This window comes from Euleptes europaea, chromosome 5 (assembly GCF_029931775.1).
Source record: "Euleptes europaea isolate rEulEur1 chromosome 5, rEulEur1.hap1, whole genome shotgun sequence".
In the NCBI taxonomy this organism is placed as follows: Eukaryota; Metazoa; Chordata; class Lepidosauria; order Squamata; family Sphaerodactylidae; genus Euleptes; species Euleptes europaea.
The window spans coordinates 25,773,186-25,793,848 of NC_079316.1; the positions used below are offsets into that span (position 1 = coordinate 25,773,186).

At 42.2% G+C, this 20,663-nt stretch overlaps 1 non-coding gene across 1 annotated transcript; it reads right to left on the reverse strand.

Annotated features, from left to right (window-relative positions):
* Positions 1-720: 720 nt before the first annotated feature.
* Positions 721-829, reverse strand: LOC130478478 (U6 spliceosomal RNA). The gene has a single exon (XR_008933342.1). It is a non-coding gene; the product is annotated as a U6 spliceosomal RNA (small nuclear RNA).
* Between the last annotated feature and the right edge of the window lie 19,834 nt (positions 830-20,663).

Here is a 20,663-nt window from a genome sequence, read left to right on the forward strand (position 1 = left end):
GGTCTGCAGTAGAAGAGCTAGATTTGAATCCAGTAGCACCTTAAAGATCAGCAAGATTTTCAAGGTATGAGCTTTCAAGAGTCATAGCTCCCTTTGTCAGATACTTAACAAAGGGAGCTTTGACTCTCAACAGCTCATACCCTCAAAATCTTGTTAGTCTGTAAGGCGCTACTGGATTTGTATCTTGGCTTAGTCAGATTGACCTCTGTAATGCAGGCTATATGTGCCTGGCCTTGAAGACTGTCAGCGCTATACATTATGCTCAGTGTGGGGCTGCTGCAGAAAACTGCATCCATGTGTTGAATTCTGTCCTTCTCTCCTATAACGTGTAGGATTTTTTTCACCATGACATGTAGTAGTAGTAAATGTGTGCTATGATTGGGACTACACTTCATCTCTGTGGGTGGTTATGTCAGCACTAGCCGTTGCAGATGGACGCAGCATCATTTATTAATGTGCTGCATTATAATGTTTTATCTAGGTGGCTGATCACAGCTCAGCAGCATGCGGAGCCATGTTTGTATCCCCTGGGTATGTGCTGAGGCAATCGTACAACTGCTTCCCTTCATGCCAAACTCTGCCCGAAACTTCAATGCCACAGGAAATCCTTTTGTTTTTTTCCAAACTCTGCAGGGATCTGTCAAATCCACATTCTTTTTGAAAACGTTTGTAGCTTTATTAGAGACTACAGCCCAGGTTACCACATGATTCCAGACACAAAAAGATCCGGAATGTTTCACAGATGTTGTGTTTCATCCTTGCACTGGGTCTCATGCTACCTTTCTCTGTATTGTCTAAATTTTAATATATGTGTTGTTGAAGCCAATATCCATAACCCATGTTTTTCAAACATTTTAACACCTATAACACATATTTTATAATCTGGGTTTATCAACTGAACACAATTTGGCTGTAGTCCAAAACAGCCATCCAGGAAACGATTCAAGAGCCCCTTCACATGTCACCTCTTCATTGGAGTGGGACTTACTTCTATTTCTTCACACACACTATCATAATAACACTGGGACATCAAGAACCACACAGGCAGGATGAACCAAACAGGCACTTCCACCCAATTACTGGTGAGCTGAGGTTGAGGTGTAGGGTTTCCAGCCCTATGCTGGCAACTCCTAGGAGCTTTTGGGGGGTAAAGAGGGATCAGGGGAAGCATTACTGATGCAGCAACATTACTTCCAGATGATTACTTGGAAATTACATTCCCCCCCCCCACACACACACACCACTTTTGGAATGTCCCTGACCTCTATAGTAAAGGCCATAGATATTGAGCGAATTCCTAGAGCACTGTGGATGCAACAACCAGAAATGGCATCACTGGCTCGGCATCATCACCCCCCCCACACACACACACACTGTTTTCTCCTGTAGTGATGGCAGGCAAGTGCTGGTGGGGCAGGAGGTTGTCTGCCCTGGTGAGTAACCTGGTAAACCTAACTGGGCGGGAAGGATCTGCCTCCATAGTTCTATGCTTTCAACCTTTATTGTGCTGCCAAAGGAAGAGGCAGCTCCTAGGCAGTTGCAGTAACAAACGAAGGAGCTGAAATCAAGATAACTTTGTCGCACCAGTTATAGCTTGAGAAAAGGAATGAAGGCTATGCTGGACTTCTAATGATTCGTGTATCTTGCTCTTTGTTTAGGTAGGAAACCTATGTTACATTTTTTCTTAGTTATTTATTGCATTTATATCTCACCTTTGTGCCATCTTAGAAGTGAAGGTGACTAGGGCAAAGGGTGTTATCCAAGACTGACTTTACAAAAGCAGTCCCTATTCCCAAGGGCAAGGATTAGGGTTGCCAACCTCCAGGTACTAGCTGGAGATCTCCTGCTATTACAACAGATCTCCACCCTTTAGAGATCAGTTCAACTGGAGAAAATGGCTGCTTTGGCCATTGGACTCTGTGGCATTGAAGTCCCTCCCCTCCCCAAACCCCACTCAAAACTTCCCGCCAGTGGCAGAGAGGGACCTGGCAACCCTAGCAAGGATACTTGAAAGACTGCCTCCTCCTGTACTGGCCAGACTACCAGATAAGATCTTCTTCTTAAGCCCTGCTCTCTGTGACCCTGACTTCAGAGTTAAAGCAGGACCTAAGAGGGGTCTTTTTTCGGTGTTTGCACTTTGCCTTTGGAACACCTTCCCTCTGAGGCTTAGTGGCATCTACTTTATTGTTCTTCAAGTGCCAGGCCAAAATATTTTTTTATAAATGAGGAGTTCCATTTTTTAAAAACTTTTTTTTCTGGTCTGCTTCTTGCCTGAGGCCATTTTATGAACTTCATTTTATTCTGAGCATTATTTTATGCTGTTTTAATAGCTTGTTTTTACTGTTGATAATTGTACTGTCATTTTTATGATTTGTTTTGTATTATTTTAAAATATGTGAACCCCCTTTAACTAGTCCCTGGAGAGGCAGCACATACATTCTCTAACTAAATAAAATGCATACATGTATACGTAATTAATATTGGGTGTTAGATAGATAGATAGATAGATAGATAGATAGATAGATAGATAGATAATTTATTTGCGGCACTTAGCCAGTCAAAACATGATAAAACGGAAAGCATGGACTAATAGATTCTTACAATCAAAGAATTACAGTCCGAGACTTAAAACATTTTTAAAACATTTAAAAAAAGAATTACAGCTGGGACACATCTGTCAATTGCGCTGTTCTAAGGCGACGAATTTTCATTGCTGCTAAACAAAATTTTGCAATCTGAAGAGTGATTGAAGGATTACCCCCTTGTAGGAGCATCTCAAACCTTTCACCTACCCTGTCAGGTCTCAATCTCGATAAGAGGGCCTCAATAAACTTCGAACGGGGTAATGTATAGAAATTGCAGTTCAGGAGGGCATGCTCAACAGTTTCTAAGTCCCCTGATTTGCAGGGGCAGACTCTCTCTTCCCATGGTGTCTTCTTATATTTCCCCTCAAGCAAAGCAGATAGTAAGACTGCACATCTGGCCAGGGTAAAGGCCCTTCTGTAATTATTTATCTCTAAATACTGGAGATAGGCTGCTGGTGCTAGGATGTATTTAGTATGGAGGGGTGCAGTGAATAGAGGCGCTCTTGCTAGATCTGTTTGTCTGTTGATGTCTTTGATCCTTTGGGATATAATTAATTTAGCTTGTTCCCACCCTAACTGAAGTAAAGCTAGGGGTGTAAAACCCAAGTTTTTTAATTTGACATCTATGGCTATCACCCATATTGGGTGTTGTTATAGTCGACTCTGTCAAAATGTAATGGTTATCAAAACACAAAGCTGGAGCTTATTAGTGCTATAGCTGATGGGGGACTGAAAAACATCCTTGTGGACTTCCAGTTCCAACTGAAATTATGATTTCTAAATGTGCTTATTTTATCCGTCTTGCTTACGTGAGTTTTGTAAAGGGTGAACACAAATGTGGCCCAGCGTGCTTCAGAGCTGTGCTCCATCTCTGAGATAAAGCAGCGCAATGTGGAATTTCAATAAATTAGCTTGTGTCCATCCGCAATGGGTAGTGCAGACATAACCACATGCAGAGACTGAAGCATAGACACAACAGTAAAACACATCTATACTAAAACCTTCACTTCTGAAGAGATTAGAAATTATCTGCATGGCTGGGGAAAGGCTGTTTCAAAGCAGGGGACCTGTATTAACAGCCTCTTCCTGCCTGTTCTTATAAACAAACTCAGATGAGAAACGGGCTACTTCTTAAGGTTCATCCCAGTGATACATAGACCTTAAATATGCAGAGGCCTATGGGGAATATCATCCCCCTAGTAACTAGGGGGAGAATAAAAATGGTCTCCAGAACATCCAAATGTTATAGTTGTTAGCTAGCATACACTTGCATCCAGTTTGCAAAAACCTTAAGGTACGCTGCAGGTACATTTCTAGAGCATGCAAGCATAATTTGGCATGTGCACAGTTCTTGAAAGCAGTTTTAACTTTTTTTGGTCCCAAGATCTGGATTTTATCTTAACAATCTGCAGAAGAAGATGCCTTTATAAACCCTAGTCTCCTCCCTTTTCTCTCTCTCCTATATTGGTTGATACTCTTTCCCTTTCTCTCTCTCTCTCTCTCTCTCTCTCTGACTTTCTGCCTTTGCATGGATCTAACTAGGGTTGCCAGGTCCCTCTCCACCGCCAGCTGGAGGTTTCTGGAGTGGAGCCTGAGGAGGGTGGGTTTTGGGGAGGGGAGGGACTTCAATGCCATAGAGTTCAATTGCCAAAATGGCCATTTTGTCAAGAACTGATCTCTATTGGCTGGAGATCAGTTGTAATAGCAGGAGATCTCCAGCTAGTACCTGGAGGTTGGCAACCCTAATCTACATCAGTATTTTTAAAGGCATTTTATGGCGATGCAGGTCCCTGTGTGGATCAGAGCTAAGCATGGACAGGGCGGGGGAAGGTTAACTTTTCCATGCTCACATCATGACCTGAATTGAAAATGGGCCCCCCTACTGCATGATCAGTTTTTTCAAGGGAAAAAATGATGGCTACCTCATACAAATTTTTAGCCAGCTTTCTATTCAGGATTCCGGTCCAATATATGAGACTGTGTGGGAGTGAAAGGGGTAAACCTCCTCTCCCCTTGCCATAAGGACCCCATCCAACTCAGTGTTCCTCACAGCTGTAGCGAAGCTTAAAAAGACGCTGAGGAAGACCTGATCATGGATCTCTCAGCATCTCATCTGTCTTGAACATGAATCACTGCTCATTAACTACCCTGAATCACTGCCTCTTTAATTATCTTTATTAGAATTATTATTTCGAGTCAGTAAGACTCCCTTTGCATGCAAAGCAGACAGCACTAGGGCTTTGAACGAGAATAAGAAGTCGTGAAGGTATTGGCTCGAGTCCTATGATAGTGTTCCACACGTGCTGGGCATCTTCTGTTACTTCCTTCACCACTAGCACTTCCACTCATGCAAGATCAATGTTGTTCGATGAGACCTCGCACTAGCAAAAGGCGAAGTGTTCTCTGAGGGGCAGGCTGTCCAGCAAGAGCAGAATGAAGTAATAGGATCCAAGCTTTTGTGTGCAGTATTTTGAAGGTTAAAGACCAAAAATATTACACACACAGCTCTCCCAAGTGTGCAATACCAGAGTGGTAGGACTATGATGCACTTTCTCAAGCATTGGATGATAAATTTTAAAAAATGAATGAACCCCACTCTGCTATTTTCAGCTTCTTTCTATTATTCCTCAGCTAAAACTTTCAGCCTTGGCTGTCAGACTGTATCACTTAAAGAACATACTTAGGTGGTCCTTATCGTTCAAACACACCTAATCTCCTTTTACCTCTGTTTAGCTCAGCTTGTTGTGCGTTTCCCACAAGAATAATATGCTTCAGGAAGCCAAGCTCTTATGAAAATGGAGCTCGATTATCGAAAATTATTTTCTCCCCATCCAACATCACCATGAATTCAAATTAAGTACCTTAAAAGCAGCAAAGTGCATGCCTCATATGCAGAGTTATTTTCTCTTTAACTGGTAAACCTTTCATCCCCAAAGAGAAAATTATATCAGCTTTCTTTGAAAAGTTAACATTTGTGAGCACATAAATGCTACCTTTTAGGGACTGCTATTAAATGATCATTTAAAGAAGCATTTTATTTAGGAAACATTGATTGTGCCTTCCCTATCAGGAAAAGAGCAAGGAGTGACTTGCAGCAACAGTTCAGCGCTTACAAGGACTGTGTGAACTCCATCCATGATAAGATAGAAACATAGAATTTGACAAGTTTGTAGTCCTTCTGCTCATAGGGTTGCCAAGAAAATCTTAGCTACTTTATAAAGCTTTTCATAAAGGGAATGTGGTCACAGTTAATGTCTATGAAATGTTGGGTAGTTTCCATTTCTTTGTTCACTAGCCAAGTGACAAATAGCAGAGGGGCAATTGTCTGCTGCCACACCCAAGTGCCCATGGGAGGGAAGGTGGGGGGACAGCATCACTAAAGCATCACATTGTTTCTGGGTAAAAATCTGGAAATGGTATCACAACACCACCACCACCCCTTGACAGTCTAGGAATTCCAACAATTTCTATGTGGTTTTTACCACAGAGCAGGGGTGGGTAACCTTTTTTCTGCCAAGGGCTATTTGGATATTTATAACATCATTTGCGGGCCATAGAAATTACCAACTTTAAAATTAGCCAGATTACCCCCCGCGCTGGCAAGCAGGCAGGCATCCAACCAGTGGCACACTTGCCCACCTGGTGGCACAGGATGATCTGTTGCACAAGCCGGGTGTAGCCATCCAGCCGCACATCGGAGTTGCTTCTGCTTCACATGGTCAGGGCCAGATTCTACAGCTGGCTCGTGCTACCTCCACCTGCAGGGATGAAATGAGGACACACTGGCTAAGAACTCGCCCCCCCCCCCCCGTGCGCATTCTGGCCCAGCCCCCTTTAACCCCTCCATTGTCGCCACTTCCACCCCTAGCCCTCTTGTAGTACAGAGGGAATACGTTTCTCATTGGCCCAGGTGGGAAAGGGTTAACACAGTTTCTTGGGCAGTCCTAGCAGCTCCATAGCTAACGACTCTTCCACAAGGGGGGAAAAGGTTCCTTTTCTCAGTAAAACAAACTCACATCTGCCTTGAATAGAGGCTATTCCTGTCCGCGGGAGGGGGCAGATCACTAGTCTTAGATCCTTCTGAGCTAGAGATCTGCCAGGATCCACGAAGGGCCATACCAAATGATTTCATGGGCCTTAAAGAGCCCCCGGGCCTGATGTTCCCCACCCCTGCCATAGAGATTTGTGGAATTCCTAAGCCATTGAGTCCCAACCTATCGTTCACTGTCATACTGTTTCTCCAATTTTGTAATCCAGTTTTGTTGCAATGTTTTTGCATGCTATACTAATTATCATACTGTTTTAATGCACTGTTCTCTAATTAAGTGATCCACTTTTATTGCATTGTTAGGGTTGCCAACCTCCAGGTATTTGCTGGAGATCTCCCGCTATTACAACTGATCTCCAGCTGATAGAGATCAGTTCACCTGGAGAAAATGGCCGCCTTGGCAATTGGCCTCTATGGCACTGAAGTCCCTCCCCTCCCCAAAACCCACCCTCCTCAGGCTCTGCCCCAAAAACCTCCCGCCGGTGGCGAAGAGGGACCTGGCAACCCTATGCATTGTTGCCTTATGCACTGCATTGTTTATAGTTGTATAATCTGCCTTGAGTCTCAGTGAGAAAGGTGGGCTATAAAAGAAGTAAATACTCCTACTACTTCTGCTACTACTATATCTGCTGATGACTCAGAATTCCAACAGAGGAATCAGTGCTGCCTTAAGACTTTCACTGTTCCCTTTGCTCTCACTTTCAACTCTTCTTTTCTTTGGTTACTGTATCTGCCCTCGCCCCTCCATTGTCCTCCACGATGAGTACTCTACTGTTGTTTGGTAGGAAAATTTTTAAAATCTTTAAAAAATAATAAAATATTGGTTCTTGTAGGTTATCCGGGCTGTGTAACCGTGGTCTTGGAATTTTCTTTCCTGACGTTTCGCCAGCAACTGTGGCAGGCATCTTCAGAGTAGTAACACTGAAGGACTACTCTGAAGATGCCTGCCACAGTTGCTGGCGAAACGTCAGGAAAGAAAATTCCAAGACCACGGTTACACAGCCCGGATAACCTACAAGAACCAATGAACTCTGACCGTGAAAGCCTTCGACAATATAATAAAATATTGCTAAGAATTTAAAGTGGATGGGGATAGAGAGTGCTGGTCATTATGGTAGACATACAGACAGTAGCAGACCATCACATTTCCATCTCTATACATGCACTAGCCACGTGTATGTGAGTGCATGCATGAAGAATCACGTTTCCCAATCACGTTAAAAGTGCTAAATGTGAGGCTGAGAGACACGATATCCCAGGTCATTTCTTACTTTCTCTTCTTAGGGGCATCTGCATATTATATAGGATTGAGAATTTCCCCAAAAAAGTTGAGGAAAGGAGTCACGAAGCAATGTGGACATCCATCTGAGAGAATGCCTTTGAAGCAACATGGATTTGCGGGGGCTTCTACGAAGAAAGTGTTATTGATCCAAAATGTCCCTGGATAAGTTAATCCACAAATGCTGTAATGTTGACACTGTCTGAGGAGGTTGAAATACATCAGTTCTTCTGTTCAAAGCCGGTATTTTGCCGGCAGAATGGTTGAGTGAACTTGTACCTTCCCTTTCTTTTCTGCTCAGTATTTTCTCTGCTTTCAGGCTCTGTAAGCACAAGTTCTTTTTAGATGAAGCTTCACACTCCTGAAATAAAAACTCCAGGGAAATATAAGAGCCTTGTAAAACAGTGGCAGGTGGGTTCAACCATGTTTCCTTTAAAGAGCAAGCCTGTCTTAAGGAAAAAGCACAGGCAAGCTCATGAAAGTCTAAGAGATACTTGCTAAGAATGGAAAATCAGGCTGGCAATATTTTGGACAAAAGACCCTTTCCCACAATGATAGGGGTGGCATGTGTGAGTGTAGAATTAGACTTTGGCTCTGGCATTTCTCCCCTTTCTTTAATGTCTGACCCTTCTCAGCTCTCACCACTTCCAAACTACATGGCAATGATTACATTTTATTCAATAAAAAAGAAATCATATCAATGAATTCCAGAAAGCAAAGAAAAGTAGAAGGCTCTGAGTTCCTAATCTGAAACAAGATCCTAATCTAGGAACTGGCAACACAGTTATAACAACTACTGACTGAACTCTGGTTACCGCCCCCCACCAAACAATGGGCAAAGATAATCCCTTTTATAGCCTTTTGAGGATGTCCACAAGCAAGCTCCCACTGGAAACAGAATTATGAACCACATAGGCTTTTGTCTGATTTAGCAAAGCTACAAAGTTCTTATGTTTATTGGGAGATGACACAAGGACAGATGTGCGATGAGTGTTTTGTGCCTCCCAGATGCATACCGGCTCTTTTCTGCTCATGGTCACAGCCTCCCCCTCTCCCATGCTGCTTTTGCATCTTCCATGGAGCTGCTAATGGATCTGTTGCAAAAATCACATTTCTCATGTATATGCATGTAATTTTTCCAGTCAAGCCAGCATCAGCTCAGTGGGGCAGTCCAAGGATGTGAAAACACTTTGAGGGAAGGCTGAAGCTGTTTCTTCCCTCGTCATGAGCAGAAAAAGGACTCAGAACTCCCACTGGCTGTCTGATACGAAGTCCTCAAGACATCCAATATAGTATGGTGGTTAAAGCATTGGACTAGGACCTGTAAGACCCTCGTTAGACTCACCACTCTGCCATGGAAGCCTGCTGGGAAACTTTGGGCCAGTCCCTCTCTCTCAGCCTAACGTATCTCACAGGGTTGTTATTGTGTGAATTAAAGGGAGGAAGGGAGAATTATATTGTAAGGTACTTTAGGTTCCCATTGGGGAGAAAAGTGGGATATAAGCGTCTAAATAAATAAAATCCCCCAACAAGCTCAACGACTTTTTAACGTGTAAATTCACCCTTACATTGTCTCGATGTACAAATCACATTAGTTAATTTAAGGGTCAGTTCGTACATTGTAATCTCTGCTTTCCCAAGGTCCCATCCTATTCTGCTCCTGTGATATTAAACCCAAGAGAAGAAACATGGGAGAAAGGAACAATGTGGCTCAGCCCAGGCTAGCAATGTCTTTCCCCCAAGAAGAATAACCAATTATCATTTATTTCCATTTGGTTAATTGAGGCCAACTGTTAACAGAGTGGTTAGAAGGAACATTAGAGAGCAACGACCATGTAATGTATGAACTAGTTCTAAGGTTTACTTCAGATTCTCCTTACCTTCTGGAAGATGGGGACAGTGAGGGAAAACAGACACTGCAGTGATAGATATTCAAATAACACCTGACCTCTTACAGAAACAAAGAAAGTTTGATAATGAAGGACAAGAGTAGAATTCCTGCTCTATCTGCAGTAGTACACAATTAGTATGAGAACTTCTTCATAAGAATGGAAGGTGACAGTGTGGGTTGATTTGTTCAGAAGTCACCCTTGATGGGTGTCTTTGAAAGAAGGTTGTGTGAAAAGGTTTAGGGCCATTTGAATTGGGTTTGAAATTAATATTTTACCCGTTCCTTCCATCTCTGTGACACCTGTCATAATCACTGATCTTCTTCCCAAAGAGATCTTTCTCCTTACAGATAAAGGTAACACTAGATATACGTTCAGAGGCCTTTGGGCAATAAGGGCATACTAGGTCATGTTCTAAACTTTCCTGCAAGTTCGCCACTTCATTTGCTAAACTGTAAAACAAACAACATAATATAAATATCACACAGCTTTCTTTAATTGGATTTGGGAGGATACAAGCTTCATCTTCTTGATGTATTACTAAGAGCATAAGAGAGCTGAAATATCATGAGAAATTAAAATTCATTGAGTATGGATAAAATAGCATTAGTATATATCAGGAAGAAAAACATATCATTAAAAATGAGAATTAAAGTTCACTTTACCACACAGAACATGTTGGGACAGCTTTAGTCTGAAAGACTCACTGTCTTTTACTACAAAGTAGCTATGCCTATTTTGAAGAACATGCAGATAACTTTGGCTTGTCCAGAGATCCATAAATATTGCAATTTGCAGTGATGAGTAATGGAACACTGTCTCATCTCATTTACTGTACCTGGCTCTGGTCATATTTCATGGCTGTTATCACAAATTATCATTCAAGCTACTGAACGCAGCAAAAAAATCCAGGAATCTGTAATTTAAAGTGTGTATTTTGGAAGGGTATAAGTCAAGTCTGTAGATTCAGAGAGGCAACAGTAGCATATAAGGAAAAGATCAGGAAAGGGTTACATGATTGGGAGGAAAGGTATTCTAAGGATCTGAAGGCCATGGACCCACAACGGGTATCTTGGAGGCTGGCACAAAGCCCCAACAATGGGCCTCTTATTGGAATTACCTACCTGAGGAGGCCATGCAGACTCCCACACTTCTGCAACATGTGAAAAACAGAGATCTGCAGGAGGGAACCTTTGTAAAAGGATGAGAATTGCAGTATAATCTCCTGCAGTCCAGGAGAGCACTGTCATAATGGAATGGGATTGTAGTCTATTGCAGTGTTTATTGTATGTATTCCCTTGCTTTAATTGCATTATCTTTTTTGTCCACTTCCTGAATTATGGTTATGTTATGCTTTAGACAGTTCTTTTGTTTGCATTGTTTTCTAATTCTGTAATCCTAGTCTTATTGCATTGATCTTGGATGCGTAGTGCTGTCTGATTGAAATGTTTTCTATATTTCGTAAAAGCACCTTGAGTTTCAGTGAGAAAGATGGGCTATAAATGAAGTAAATAAATAAATTATTGGTGCAGGAGAAAAGACTAGCAGGGGAAGGATAGGAACCCTGGATGACTGTACCATTCTGCTCTGCAGATGTTTTCTTTTCCCTCCAACCACGACAGCATCTGGCAGGGTAGCTCTTTAAGGACAGATCCTTATTGCCTAACCTAAAACAACTTCTCACCCACAATGAGAATGGCAACCCTATTTGGTGGTCTCCCATCTAGATTCTGAGATCTGACAAGTTCAATTTAGGCTGGGCTATCCTTGCCAGGGCATTTCTGTTTGGGGAATAGAATCTAAAAATATTTCAACCATATTAAACTTTCGTGTTATGCTTCCAGAAGTTCCACCTTTTTGTACAATCACAGTGGAAATTTATGATAATTCTGTTTTTGTAATTCTGTATGGAGGGAGGAACATACCCAACTGCCTCTAATTCTTTTCAATTATCCCATTCCCAGAACTCCCCGCAACTCTTAATTTCAGTCCTAACCAAAAACTCTCGTGATGTATAGAAATATCACCCATATTTTGTGGAGGAGGAGAATGCAGCTACAGAACTTCATTGTCAAAGAGATGAAGCATTGTACATTGGGAATTAAACCTAAAGACATATTTCACATTCATCAAATCTGGAAGTGAGCAGCACTGTATATGTGAAAGGCCCTCGTCGCTCACAGCAACCAGAGACAGAGGAGGCAAGCCAAAGGAGGATTAGTCATAAATGTCTAAATGTCCGGTGTGATATAATGCAAGTGTGTGTTGCCAGCAGATTTCACACAAAACTGAAAACTAAGGCGAATATAGAGGTTCCCTGTTCAGGCCTCCCTGCTGGAAGAATCCAAAAGGAAGCTTCACAAACACAGGTTGAGTATCCCTTATCTGGACATCTGATATCCAGACTGATCCGAAAACTGGACGTTTTAAGCCAGCATACAGGCATTACTCACAGGCCTTCAGCAGCGCCATTGATGGTTCAGTGTACACAAAATTATTAACAATATTGTTTAAAATGATATTTAGGCTATATGTGTAAAGTATATATAAAACATAAATGAATTCCGTGTTTAGACTTGGGTCTCATCCCCAAGATATCTCATTATGTATCTGCCAAAATATTCCAAAATAAGGAACGATCCAAACTAAGGACCACTTCTGGTCCCAAGCAGTCCAGATAAGGGATACTCAACCTGCATTGACAATTTGCTATCTGGAGCAACTGCACATAAATACAGATTCACACATTATGGGATTTGGGGAAACCGACATGTTTTGTGGAATGCATAAATGTTTCCTCAGCAGGCCAAATAATGTCCCCCAGCACTGTTTCAAGGTTGACAAAATGGCATTGGGGGAAGGCTGAAGCCCCATCTTTATGTGCACCATGGCCCTGATCCTAATCAGGCATAGCACATGCAGGAACTGAGGAGAACCTGCAACTCATATGTGACTGTGAGGTCTGACCTGGGCTAAGGACACCAGACCAAGCAAGTGTAGTCATAATGTGTGAATCAGCCTGTCTGGACACAAATCACTTGAATCTCTTCTGGTGTTGTGCTGTAGTGAGGTTACAATTCATTGCAAAGAAGTTTGTTCATTTTTTAAAAAATTAAACATATGACTCCAAGCTGAAAAGCATATTATATGTTCTGCCACAGACGGCAAACAAATTAAACATTTAAGCAACCACATCAATTAAAACTGCTGAGGAGGCAGAATGAATATGCAGTTGCTTAGAGTTATTAAATAATGAGCTCCTGCCGCTTCTGTTTGTTAAGGGGAGAGAGCCCTCTTTGCTGTGCTCCTCTCAGTGCACTCAGTGAGGAAAGAATCAAGGATGCAGCACAGTAGCCATTTGCTTTTTTCATCTCCATGTCTGCAGACTTTAATATCACAGAGCAGACAGGCAGAATTGGGGAGGGGGGGAGATCCCTTTGCGTGTATGACACCGTTTACTGAGTCCATTAACACCTGTACTTCTCCCAGCTTTGTTCTTTGGTTCTAACATTTGGCAATTCTCCCCTTCAACAGGAAATATTTGATCAAAAATAAACTATTATTCAAGCTGCGGTTTATAACTTTAATTGTGCTTTATATAATCACACCGTGCTTTCCTCCCAGTGAGATGTCTTCTTGCCCCTTAGATCTTTCAACAATGCAGTTAGTGCATTGAAGAAACAGTTCAATTACCAGCATTAAATCATGAACGTACAGCACAAGAAAGGCTTCACCAAAGATTGCCTTCTCTATTTTGTTTAGTGGTGGCAAACTCTCCTGGGCTTGATTTGAAATTGACAAAAAACTAGAATATAGGATACTAAGGCTAATTCTGAAATTCCAAAACCCTGATGCCAAAGGAGTGGTTAAAACACTTAGGGCTGTTTACTTGGAAAAAAGACAGATAAGAGGGGACATGATAGAGGTCTATAAAATTATGCATGGTATGGAGAGAGTGGACAGGGAGAAGCTTTTCTCCCTCATAATACTAGAACATGGGGTCATCTGCTGAAGCTGGAGGGTGAGAGATTCAAAACAGATAAAAGGAAGTATTTCTTCACACAATGCATGGTTAAATTGTGGAACTCCCTGCCCCAGAATGTGGTGATGGCTGCCAACTGGCAAGGCTTTAAGAGAGGAGTGGACATGTTCATGGAGGAAAGGGCTATCCATGGCTACTAGTCATGATGCATACCTATTCTCTCCAGTATCAGAGTAGCATGTCTATTATATTGGGTGCTGTGGAACACAGGCACGACAATGCTGCTGCAGTTGTCTTGTTTGTGGGCTTCCTAGAGGCACATGGTTGGCCACTGTGTGAACAGACTGCTAGACTTGATGGACCTTAGTCTGATCCAGCATGGCCTTTCTTATGTTCTTATGTACCCCAATGTTTCTGAATGCCCCCACTCCCAAATGAGCCCCCAAATACTGACCCCTACACCCTCCCCCTTTTGCTTGGAGGAGGGGCTGTGGCTCAGCAGAAAAGCCTCTGCTTTGCATGCAGAAGGTCTCAGGTTCAATCCCTGGCATCTCCAGTTAAAAGGACCAGGCAGTAGGAGATACTTCTAACTGAAACCCTGGAGAGCTGCTGCCATTCTGAATAGATAATACTGATTTTTGATGGACTAATTCAGGATAAGGCAGCACTGTGTGTGTTCATGTGCATTCACTTACTGATCTGGCAGCAGTGATTGAACAGACAAAAGCTACGCTCCCTCTTACCCAATACCTACAATATTAGCATTCCAGGAACCATTGCCTACTTTGATTGGCAGCAGCTCTTCAGTGTCACCAGCAGAGGTCTTTCACTTCACCTGCTACCTGATCCTTTTTTAACTAGAAATGCTGGGGATTGAACCTAGGACCCTCTGTATGCAAAGCAGGTGTTCTACCATTAAGCCAAGGCCCCTCCTACAGACTAAGGTGCCATGGAAATTATGCAGATTCCAGGAGGAATGGTTCTCAGACCTCCAAGTGCCAGAATGTACAATTCAGAGGCATTCCATTCCATTCCATTCCACAGTGTTACAGAATTGGTAATTTGTAGATTTGCCTAAGAGCACATTACCTTTGTTTTAGAACAAGGTTTAGAGACTAGTGTCCAAGATGTTTTAGTTGTTTTTCAGACTTAAATTGTTTTAAGCCCCTTTCATTCTTGTAGTGTTTATTTGTATACTCATAAATATTACATCGAGCATTGCCAACAGGCCTGGAGAAAAATGTCCAATTCCTTTGTGTGTGTTAAGTGCCATCAAGTCGCTTCTGACTCACGGCGAACCTATGAATCAATGTCCTCCAAAACCTCCTATCTTTAGCAGCCTTGCTCAGGTCTTCCAAACTGAGTGCTGTGGCTTCCTTTCTAGAGTCAATCCATCTCTTGCTGGGTCTTCCTCTTTTCCTGCTGCCTTCAGCCTTTCCTAGCATGACTGTCTTTTCCAGCGACTCTTGTCTTCTCATAATGTAACGAAAATACGATAGCCTCAGTTTAGTCATTTTAGCTTCTAGGGTCAGTTCAGGCTTGATTTGTTCTATAACCCACTTGTTTGTTTTTTTGGCAGTCCATGGTTAATGTATTTCCATGTTGATCATTCAGCATGCCTAACTGTGCTTTAAATTTCCCTTTGATTTCTTGGATCTTGTGGAACGGATCTCTGGTTGTTGTTCTGTCTCTTTACCCTGGTTATTATAACAGTTCTCTTTGTCTCTACATATTCCTTCAACAGACACTTAATTTGTGGAAGTGGGCAACTGAAGCTTTCAGGGCATGGAGGTAAATAACATCCCATTAACCAGTATTAAAGAGATAGGGCTTTCCCCCTCTAAAGGGTTGTCATCCCTATTAATATACAAATTCCTTTCTCTGCTGTTGCTGAAGACATCACTGCCAGAATAAGTACGGGATGGGGGAAGAAGTGGTGGGAGAGACTGGCAGGGTTGCCAACCGCCTGGTGAGGAAAAAAATGTGCTGTCTCTTTAACAGAGGTTTAATGGGATGTTATGCACCAGATAATGTTATTTTGCTCTGTGCCATGGAAAGCTTCACCTGTCCATTTCCACGCAGTATGTCTCTGTTAAAGGGGCATGACATTCTTCTCCAGGCCTGCCTGTTGGTAACCCTAGCTGCACTTACAATTTAATAACTTTCCTGCTGAGAATGATTCAGTTTGAAAGGCTGAGAAAACTATGATTCCTAATATCTAGGGTTGTCACAATGTGGGATGGGAAGAACAAACAGTGCTGGTGATGTGGTGATGTCATTTCCAAGCAAAACTCAGAAGTGACATTATACCCACCCTGCAATGCACTATGGTATGGGTGTGTTATCACTTTGGGTTTTGCCTGGAAAGGATGTCAAGGCATCAGTGACACCATGTGTTCCCTCCCACTGCCACTTTGATTGGTGGCAGACAATCGGAGGTGGTGGCGAGGATTGCCCTCTGTCGCATAGAAACTGGCAACTGTAATATCATCCCAGGCAGAAAGTTATGGCTGGGAAAGAATGCAACTGGAAACACAATGGTGGTAGCCCCCTTTGGTTAACAAGCTCTGGTTCCTGCTGCCAATTTGCTCCAACTTCCATTGCAAAAGTAAGGATTTGCTGCTGTGGATGGGAGGGGAAAGCTGGGGAGGGATAGTTAGCCTCCATCAGCTTCAGCTCTTGGTTCAGCAAAGCAGCAGACCCAAGTATTAAATTTGATCAATATACAGAAAATTATACATGCATTATCTGACTATTAGGTATACATTTTCTTGGCGGCAGAGAAGTACATATTTTTGAGGAAAAGATTTTTCTTCTTGTGAACTGAGCCAAGAATGGACCTTACTGGTGGTTAGTAAACAACCCATCCAGGGGACTGGAGGCATTATTGTAACCCAACAAGAGGTCAAGTCCAAAGGAGCAGCAGTGACAAGTCCAGGGACACAGGAACCAGGCCCTTCCACTATGGACCAGCTGCTAGGACAGAAGAGCCAAGCCCAGCAGAATTTATAAAGGTCCAGACCTGCTCTGACTCCTACCATCTCATGCCTCTGATGGGCTGGCTCAAACTGCTGTTCCTTGAGTGGCCACATGCAGGGTGGCATTGTAGCTCACATCAGCCTTAGATTGGTACCTGGAAATGATGTCACAATGCTCTTGGCATTCCCCAAATCTCTATAGTTCTTATCATAGCAATTGGAGGATTCCTAGAGTATTGTGATATCACTTCCAGGGACAACCAGAAGTGGTGTCATGATATTGTTCCCTCCCATTTTGGCTCCTACTGGAGCAAAGAAGCCTGCTGGCAACCCTACATCAAGCTCACAGACACCTGAAGACCATTTACTTTCTCAGAGCCTAACCTGCCTCGTTTGGTTGTTGTGATGATACAATGGAAGAGACAAGAACCATGTGTTCCATTCTAAGCTCCTAGGATGAACAGCAAGGTAAAATGTAATAGACAAATACTTTATTGTTAGAGGTCTTCTCAAGTTATTACCTCAGGATAGAACTCTGAAGAAACTCATGCCACCTCATATATTATTGCTCATAATCCTGCCATAACATTTATTTAGCTTCAGCAAGTCAGTGATTTTAATACTTTAATCCTGATGTCTTTAAGATGACCTTCAATATGTGCCTTGTAATAGCGAGATTAAAAAACAACAACACCCTGGTATAAAAGAGTGCTTTAAAAAATAGATGTGTGGAAAGGCTGTGGTGTTACTTTGTGCTCTTAATAACTTATTTAGTCCAGGATATTGCAAGATAACAAAAGTTGCTCCTTTAAGAGGACATCCTATGCTTCAAAAAATAATTTTTATTGGTAGCAAAGGCGAGAGTATCCACTCTAATAGAACAATTTAAATGCATAACAGTTAAAACAAATTCTTTAACTATTTCCTACATATCGTAACATTTATCATGTTGACTAGCAAGCTATCACTTATTCATAAAATACTTGCTAACTGGGGGGAAAGCCATTTGAAGAAGAAGGGGGAAAGGTCTGAATGATTGCAGCTTGGTCTATAAGGATATCGGTAAGGTGACTGTATGAGAAGCAGAAGAGAACCTCATTTCACATTGTTTTAGAGATTTAAGTTTCAATTCTCATTTATTCTCATGCATTTGTAATTTCTGTCTGGTGGGATAGCCAAGAATGTGTGTGTGTGTCACAGTGTATTTACTTAGATATTTATATACTGCTTTTCTCCCCAATTAAGGCCCCAAGTAGCTTACAACATCATTCTCTCCTTTTTAATTTTATCCTCACAACAAGCCTGTGAGGTAGATTAGGTATCAAAAAAGTGACTGGCATAGGGTCACCCAACAAGCTTCCATGGCAGAGTGGGGATTCGGACTCAGGTCTCCCAGATCCTAGTGTGACACTTCAACCACTATACCACACACACAAACACAGACTTTCTGTACTGACTGACGAAGTGGGATATAGCACATAGATTTACAGAGTTAAAAGGAGCCTTATGGTCCTGCTCTTGAAGATCTCCAGTAAGAACCCCCCCCTCCATACACCACATAACTGGTGCCATTGTCAAACTACTTCTGATGTTCAGCTGACATCTACCCTCCTGTAGCCCATTAGAGTTAGGTCTTGTCCTCTAGTACAGCTGAGAATCCTCGGTATGACAGTACTTCAGATATCTGAAGAATGCTATCATGGTTCTTCTCAGCTGTCTTTTTTCTGTGTTGAATATACACAGTTCCTTCAACTTTTCCTGACAGGGCTTGCTTTCCAGACCCCTGACCATCTTTCTGAAACTTTGGCCCTTCTCTGAAACTAGTCACACACTCTCAGCCCCACCTACCTCACAGGGTGTCTGTTGTGGGGAGGGGGAGGGGGAGGGAAGGTGATTGTAAACCGGTTTGATTCTTCCTTAAGTGGTAGAGAAAGTCGGTGTATAAAAACCACCACCACCCCCACCCCCACCCCCACCCCCACCACCAACAATAATAATGTTCTGATTTAAAAGAAATGTTAAAGAATATAGGGCCTAAGACAGATCCCTTTGGTAGCCCACTTAAACCCTCCTCCCTCGAAACTGATTAAATTAAATAAATAAGGATGCTGCAAATTTTGCTGCAAACATGTTCAATGGTACAACACGTTCAAAGTGGTGATAAAATGTGAGCTGAACATCTAGTCAGTTCAGTTCATGCGGAGTGGCTGCAAATGCCTTCTGAACTGGTTTGCATTGGGTTTCCCCAAAGTTGCTGCCAAGTCAAACCGATTGCTTGCCATTAGCGTCACTAAGGACTACTTAGAGGAATGCTGAATGGTTGGAATTTTTCTGATGGCTGATTTATAGGATTTGTGTGTGATTGAATTGTCTGTTTATCCAATTGCCTGGTGAGCAGAGCAATTATATAGCATGGATGGAGAGGTAATAGAACACAGTCTGGATGTGTTAGAATGGGCATGTGTGAAAAGCCATTTGAGCTGCACTGCAGGGTTAGTGAAACAGTGTGCCAAATACCCACAAATAGAACTAAAACTGAAAAATCAGATAATATTTGCAATATGTTCTTCTTTTTCTAACAAGAGCGGTTCTTCAGTGGAAGAGGATTCCTCGGGAGGAGATAAGCTCTCCTTTCCTGGAGGTTTTTAAGAAGAGGCTAGAGGGCCATCTGTCAGCAATGCTGATTCTGTGACCTTAGACAGATCATGAGAAGGAGGGCACCTTGGCCATCTTCTGGGCAAGGAGTATGGGTCACTGGGTGTGTGTGTGTGGGGAGGTAGTTTGGAATTTCCTGCATTGTCCAGGGGGTTGGACTAGATGACACTGGTGGTCCTTTCCAACTCTAAGATTCTGTAAAATTAAATTCAAGTCCCTGAATGGCATCCATTGGAAATGGATCCACAGCATGAGTCCCGTTCAAATGAACGGGAACTGGCCAACAGCACTATGGATAAATTTTAAACTTGTACTTATACCAATCTTAACAACCTTTTTTTTTTGCCTTTTTAATTTGTGTGGGTTGCAAGTCTATTACTATCCACCCCCCTTTCTCTTCTCTGAAAATTGTTCTTACATTATATTTTGGAGAGGGTAATAATGATTACATGGGGGGAAGTATAAAAAATTGAGTATGTTCAGTAGCAGACATAGCTGGTGTTCTAGCAAACCAATTATTCTATATAATGTGCTCTCAGATCAGGCCCAGTTGGGAATAAATGGATCAAAGGAAGGAGACTCACTCAACCTAATCGTCATGTTCTAAGCCAGAATGCTCCCTTATTAAGTGAGAAATGAGGACTATTTATGAAAGAGAAAGGGCTTTGGATTGGAAAGCTATTTATTTGTGCCATCCAGAATCCTCAGATTTTTAAAGGAGCTGTACCATACACTGAAGATGCCAGCTCTGTTTTTAGCACCAAAGCGGCTGCACCTCAGAAGACTATGGGGGGGGGGGTCAAAACCCTGATCATTTATAAGGAGACTGTTCCCAAATATGTTCTCAACACTTTGATGCCAAAAATTAACTGCCTCTATGCCTCATTTTACACATGCAGGCAGAAAAAAAAACTGCCGCTGTTTGTGTACATTATTCTGATGCTTTTCATTGTTTAAAAAATGAATAAATGGAAAACTACGTTTGAAGCTGGTTGTTGAACTTATTATTGCATATAGAATAATATATAATAAATAAATATATGCACTCCCTTCCAGCACATTTTGGAGGATGTTGCAAAAGCGACATAATTGCCACATTCTGTGAAGGGCAGAAAGGCCACATTATGGTGCTAGAAGGACAGTAAATTCACAAAGGGACTATAGATTTACTATTGCCCCCATTCGTTTGTAAGTGCCATCAAGTTGCAACTGGCTTATTCCATCCCCGGCAAAGGGCTTTCAAGGCA